At 37.0% G+C, this 7,344-nt stretch overlaps 1 pseudogene across 1 annotated transcript; it reads right to left on the bottom strand.

Annotated features, from left to right (window-relative positions):
• Positions 1 to 570: 570 nt before the first annotated feature.
• On the bottom strand, positions 571 to 3,869 carry LOC306986010 (protein-glutamine gamma-glutamyltransferase K-like; annotated as a pseudogene). The gene is made up of 9 exons: positions 3,641 to 3,869; positions 3,444 to 3,562; positions 3,258 to 3,365; positions 2,950 to 3,127; positions 2,700 to 2,838; positions 2,402 to 2,588; positions 1,118 to 1,294; positions 841 to 967; positions 571 to 714 (listed from the first exon to the last, which is right to left on the bottom strand). The product of its transcript is annotated as a protein-glutamine gamma-glutamyltransferase K-like (transcript).
• Between the last annotated feature and the right edge of the window lie 3,475 nt (positions 3,870 to 7,344).

The raw sequence follows: 7,344 nt of genomic DNA, 5'->3' as shown, positions 1-7,344 counted from the left end.
TGTTTATTTATTGTCTATGCATAGTAAAAGCAGTAAAAAAGTAATAATACAAAAAAATAAATAAGCCAGAATGATAAGATAAACTCGCAACTGTAAGGAAAAAAAAATCAGAATTGTGAGATGTAAACGGAAACAAGCTTCAATAGGTTTGTGTTGTTTTAGAGTTTATTGTATTGTAAAGAAAACCATATTATAGTCAAGCATTATAGAATTACTGTTTTTTCAAGCATTATTAAAACACTTTCCATCATTTCAGGAAAGAAAATAATGCTTATAAGTACACATCATAACTAAAATGTATTACATTGATTATAAATTAATTTGCTACAAATATTTGTATTTCTAAATATGAAGTTACACACAGGTTACATATTAATAATCTGGCTTGTGATCAATTAAATGAGGAATATGTAATATAGCCTATTTTGTTTTGTTACTTTTATTGTAAACCATAAATAAACTTTAGGTCCCTCACTTTAAAGGAATATGAGATACATAATGCTATATTATACATAAACAGCCTCTAACCATAAGCCTTATGAGCCTAGTTACATCACAAACCATCTCTGTTTAACCGTAAATCATTTCACTAACAACAACGTTGGTGAATCCATGAACCTGAGTGAGCTGAGGACACTCAAGAGATGCCAGAAGTTTCTGTGGCCCGTGACACTTGGGAATAAATGTCTCCTTCAGGTTCACAGTGCAATGTCACTGAGTAACAGAGAGAGAAAATTATTATGTACACATTTAATTTGAATTCATTTTTACATTGTATTCATCAGTCAACTGTAATTTATATCAAGCAGTGCAAATTAATATAATACCCTTGCGTCTTACCCATGGTTAATTGTTCTGACACACTGCAATCCCAGTCCTTCAAAATGGAAAACTTCAGCACACAGGGAAGTGGGTTCTGGAATCTGATTTTGAATGTCATCTCTTTGCCCACGACACCACATACAGGCTGAAAAAGAAAGGTTTACAGAAGATCTAATCAGGCAAATTATGCTGCAAAAAAGAAAAGAAAAAAGAACTGGGTTGCAAAAACTCTACCTCGAACACATACACTGGCAGATGAAATCTCTATAAAGAGTTCATGAATAAGAAAACTCACAATGATAATGAGATCCGGTGTGCGCAATCTGAAGTTGAACTGGGTGGCCAGTATCTGTGTGGCCAGTATCTCCGTCCAGAGAGTGTAAGCATCAACACTGCTTGATCAACCAGGTGGTCCTTTATAGTCCTCATACCGCAAGGTCCACTCCAGAATCTGGACTACAGATAAAAGACACTGAGATAAACAGTGAGTGAATACAAATGCTTTCATAACAAAGTCTCATTTGAAATTAATGATCATCCTCATCATTATGCTTTTCTTCACAGCTGATACTGTATGTAAAGTGTAAGATGAATTTGGTATGACTGAGTTAACATGGTTTGCACCAAATTAATACAAAACTAGAAAAGGTAAGTTTGTCAAGACAAACCTTGATGCTGGCTTTACAAAGTATTTCCTAAAAGTTTATAAAAAAAAGGTCTAAATTTGCATTTTAAAGGTGCACTGTGTAATTTTTAGCGGCATCTAGTGGTGAGGTTGCGAATTGCACCCAACAGAAGTTACGGTGGCCGTCAGGAAGTGATGTCGTCATCTGAGACAGCAGAGAGTAGCCAGTTAAGCAATGAGGTTTCTTTACAAAAATAAATGAAGAAATTTGGTTTACTTTCTTGTTTCCTGTTTCCTGTTGCTTCTACATGCTGTCACTTCTTCCTGAGTCTCTCAATAATTTTCTGAATCCGATTTGAACATAAAAGGCTAAAAGTTTTTGAATTTTTCAGTGCATGTCTGTGTGAGCGCAAGCTGTTGAAGCTCCGCCCCCTGTGCCGGGTGCAGCAGCTCATTTGCATTTAAAGGGACACACACAAAACGGTGCGTTTTTGCTCACCCTCAAAAAGTGACAATTTTAACATGCTAAATATAAAAATATCTGTGGGGTATTTTGAGCTAAAACTTCACACACACACTCTGGGGACATCAAAGACTTATAAAGCTGTTTGTTGTAGTCCTTAAAAAGCAATTTATTTAAAAGAAAATATCTTCCTTTGCTTTGAACTTTGAGCATTGTAACTTTGCAGATGTTGTTTATGCTCAAACAGCAACATTATACACTAACTAAGTTAGAAAAGTGAAATCATAATCAACCACCCCTTTATTTAATACATGTCATTTTTCAATATTAACCAAAATCGTGTTATCATACACAGAATACGACATTTCCTGAAACATTACATACTTAGAATTTAAATGCTACTTAAAGAAATGTGTACTTGTATGTTTACACGTAGAAATATTACATGCAACATCAAACCCTGGATGATGGAAGGTAATGCATTAACATACTCCAGCAGAAAGGAAGGGTGCATCATGCTGAACCTGTCCACCGCGGATCGCAGCAACAGATGTTGGACCGCAGTGGAAGATGTCTTGGCTGGTCAGTTGAGGAGTGGCATCAACCACCTGCCAACCTCCAAAACCAGATGGCAGGTCGGGACGAGACATCCAGGCCTCATTCCACACGTGGAAGTTCCTACATGGAGAGAATAGAATAGAATCAACCAAGGGTATAGAAATTGAAATGAATATGGATGCAGTGAGTGTACTTAAAGAAACAGGAATGTTTTACGCCATGTGATCTTACCAGACCGAATAACGGTTTAGATGTTCAATTGGCTCAAAATTTTCATCTAAATAAACATCAGTTGTCAATGAAACATCAGTGTCATGAGCAGAATTGAAGTTTGAGACCGGACGAGTGGGAATGCCCAAACATCTCAAAACTGAGGATGAGAGATTGAGAGAAGAATTAATCCAATACACATAACTATACATAAATTCTCCCAGTCACGTTATTGCTTGCTTTTTTCCATCCAGTATGTTTGACATCTTACTTGTGTTGGTGACTCCAGCAAAGACCCAACACTGTCCATATTTGACAGGTTTTCCTCCACTTTTGTGGTATTGTTTCAGGATGGCACCGCTGCCGCTCCAGGAAGTAGGAGAAGTCCCGTCTGTGTAGGTATTTGACCAACTACCCATCATCACACCACTGTTGTCATTGGTATTAATCTGTCACAATGATAAAATATCAATGTTATATCTTCATCTGCTCTTTTACTTAAAGATTGTTGTTCTCATTGTCTAATCAGGTTGTTATCCAGACCCAAAAACCTAGTTTGAAAATGTCTGGAAAACTCACTATTGCAGATGCTACTCTGGCCACGTTAACAGGGTCTCCCCGTCCTGAACAAAGACCACCGCTCTTCTCCAACACAAAGAAACACACTGCCAAGACTCCTTCATTAAACTAAGAATAATAAGAAATGTAATTAATAAATGTTTGCATGCACTTTTATATGAATATGAATTAAAGTTTAACTCTTACTTGACCGAAGTTCCATGTCCTGCAGCCAATCTGCTGTTTAGTCCCATAGTAGATTCTGCCCATGTCGTTCAGCACATACTCAACTCTCTCCGACTCCTCATGCAGGTACACACCGTCATCTGATAAAGAGAAATTCTTCTAGATTCAACAGCACTTTCTAGTTTTTCTCTAAAAAGTGCAATATCGTGTGCACATACCTTTACACCAGGGGTTGAACAGCATGTAAATGTAATTTTCAGGAGTGTCTAGTGAAGTGGCCTTTCCTCCTGGACTGTTGGTTATGACAGTGAGCTTGTATCGTCCAATAGAAGCTGTTGACTGAGAGTAGACACACAGTTTGATTCGGTTTTGCATTTGTTCAACAATCTTGGCTTCCCAGCAGTCTTCCTTGAAGTCAATGGAACCATCATGAGTGTCTCGTTCCATGTTGATGGGATGTTACCTATACTGTAAAACATATGACACAAGAAGAGGAAATTGTGGTGTATATATATACTGTATATCCAGATTTTACAGTGAGGTTAAACGATCAGAAAATACATTAAAAATATTTGGATAGAGAAAACTGTACGGGTTAGATGTTTTTGCAGCCAATGAAGCACAAGATGCTTTGGAGCATCTCAACTCAAGGAGAACATGATCAACAGGACTTTCTTTAATTGTAACTTATCAATGTAACTGTTATTCTGATTGTGTAATTTTGTAATGTGTTTCTCTAGTGGTCTCAGACATTTTGAACTTGTTTTGTCTTCAAATTATCCACATCTGTCATGACAACTCTCAGGGAGATTGGCATGGTAATGGATACAGCAATGTTAATGTATTTGGTCTTGGCGGAGTAGATCTGATACACTGCTACTAGCGATACTTGCTACTGCCAATACATTCACAGACATGCTGCTGCTGCACATAACACACATGAAATAAACCCGTAGCAGGTCTATACAGGTGGAGCTGGGGAAGGTGTAGGGTTTCTGAAAGCGTGCTGCAGACTGCTAACAGCAAACACTACCCAGCAAGCAATAGCTGTCATTTCACCGTCTAGGTTAATACTAGACACGATATAGTCCGGCTATGAGTAACATAGCCTACTTCTAGCCAAAATAACCTTGAATTTGGTTACATGTCGTTTTTGCCAAAATAACTTGCGAGATGTATTCCATCATGTAAGGAAAGTAAACAGTGATTACAAGGTGTTTGGTTTTAATTCTTCACTCATTTCATTTCTTTGTTATCTAATTGATAACTAGTCTATTCTTGGGCTATGGTTTAGACGTCTATTAAATCTTCACTGACAGCTCACATTTTGCCTTGTTTTAGCCTAGCCTTCTGGGCTGTGTTCGGACGGCTATTAGACATCTTTTAAACGCAAAATTGCTTGCTGGGTTGTCCGCTAATACAACAGCAACCAATCAATTGCGCTGTGGATAATGATGTGATCGCTATATCAAATTGAGTTTGGATTAAAGGGACGGGACAGCTCAATCCACATCTCAAAACATTGTCCTCTACGGATGATGAGGTGATCGCTGAGATAACGATCCATGTGATGCTCTCGTCGATTTTGACCTGTCCTGGATTTGATGAGGTCAACCGAACACACATGCAATGGCAGATCTGAGTAATAGAAAACAGTTAGTGAATAGAGTAGGGCCGTCAGTGCATTCGATTTTTTTATCAAATTCATGCTGCATACATTTGGCTGATGTAGAAGTTATGCTTAAGCACCTCTTACATCATGCATTACATTCCAAAGACTTCTTACCATTCACCACGTGCTCCACGTGTGTCCAAGAGCCTGTGCAATAATTCGTAATTCTGGGCTTGACATGCTCCTTGTCATAAGATTTTTGACATGATTTGAAGTGATTGCAACAGCAATGCTCGCAAACGGATACGCTGTCCTCCTCTGCACACTTTTCTGACTCCAGCATAACGGATTTGAATGACCTTTTACAAGAATACATGATTAGTTCATCATCAGTGATTGCTCAAAAAACAACACACAATGAACCATTTTAAAGAAGGTTGTTGAGGTTTGTTGAGATTGGGCTCTCAACTCCTTACAGGTCGTCATGGCTTTCTCAACTTCTTTAACTCTCAAACGGATTTTAGCGACAAAACACTAAATAAGGATCCACATCTTTTTTTTTTTTTTTGGTTAATCCTGCCTTTATTTTTTTGCCTTTATAGCTTTATCAATTCAGTGACTTTTACATATACAGATAAATGCACAGATTACATATTTTACTGCATGTCCTGCACATAATCAGAGAAAAAATATAAACAGTCTGCTAAAGACGATCCTGGGCTTCACTTGACCACATTTTTAGCAATGTGGAAATAAAATCAGATCACAAGAGCATAAAACAATATTTGAGTTCATTACTTGGTTGTAGTTCTGAATGTGTTTGAAGAGTGTGTTATCTGAAAGAATTAATAAAGCGAATGTGAAGTAAACCTCTTCTTTTGTTCAACTGTTTCTCTACATCAGCCCAGTATATATTAAAACCTTCATCTCCACCCCATCCACAGCTCAAAAGCTGAAGAGTGTGAAGAATTTCCCATCTGATGAGAGAGAGTTTAGTGCTTAAGATGAGTCTCACGAGTTAATTGTAACAGCTTATTTAAATACTACATCAGTGCAAATGTTCATTGCCAAACCATCAAAGTATTAAACATTGTTTGCCTACATCATTACAAACATCTCACATTTGCTATGCCACTGTTATCATGTACAGAAAAAAGAAAGAAAAAAAAAGTATATAATGTAATATGGCCAAATATATGACCTACTGTACGTGAAAAATCCACGTTAAACAAGATCTTGGCCCAAAATTGATGCACCTCTTAATGGAAATAACACAATTGTATTAATTTTTTTATTAAGCTGTGCATCAATTTCTGGTCAAGATCTTGTATTGTCAATGCAAGAGTCCAGCACTATGTCAAGTCTCCTCCAGCACATCCCAAAGACTTTACATGAATTTAAGTTCTGGACTCAGAATCGTCAATTCATGTGTGAAAATGATTCTTCATTCTCTCTCTCAACCATTCTTTCACAATTTGATCCTGATGAATTTTTACATTGTCATCCTGGAATATGGCCATGATGCGTCTTCCTACATGGATGTTTAAGAAATGAAAATCTACACACTCCATCAATTAGGGTTAGAAGAACTGTTGCCAAACCACATGATAGAAACATAATAATCACTGCAATAATGTTCCAATCATAGACTCTTAAAGTCCCCATGTGGTGAAAATCAAGTTTTTAATGTTGTTTATATGTCTACAGTATGTGGTGTTTTTAATATGCTTTAACACAAACCGTGTGTAAGTTCATGTCAACACCATTGCTGAGTATTTTCTCCTTAAAACTGCACTGAACCAAATACAGTCTGAAAAACACGGTTTGAAATCGCTGGTGTTTCTGACGTCACAAACTACCTTGTAACCAATCAGATCAACGTGTGATCGTCAACCAGTGGATCTCTGAGCTGCTGTGAGTGAGAGGAGGCAGGGCTCATTTGCATATTCATAGAACCGCGTATACGAAATGAAATAAGGGTGTCGAGTTACAATCAAGCTATTTTATGGCATTAAGAATTTTTTTTTCAAGGAAAAAAAACTTTTAAATATGTAATTTTGGTGATCAAAGATGAGTTTTAAGGGATACAATTATTGACTACAGGGGGACTTTAAGCATTTGGCCATTTTAATTCAAACAGCGACTTTTTTAGTTTGTGGCCGGGGCAGTGGTGCAGAAATTCTAGTTTTAAACTAGAGAAATAATGCTTTAACACGTTTTTATTTTAACATCTTTATTTTCCATTTATTTCTTTGTACTTTTAGCAATGTTACAGAAAATAATCAAGCAAAACAACAACTTTCTGCTACA

Source organism: Phoxinus phoxinus, assembly GCF_949152265.1.
Source record: "Phoxinus phoxinus genome assembly, chromosome: 18".
NCBI lineage: Eukaryota > Metazoa > Chordata > Actinopteri > Cypriniformes > Leuciscidae > Phoxinus > Phoxinus phoxinus.
The sequence above is the reverse complement of the archived record's forward strand: the minus strand, read 5'-3'. Positions and strand labels throughout refer to the sequence as shown.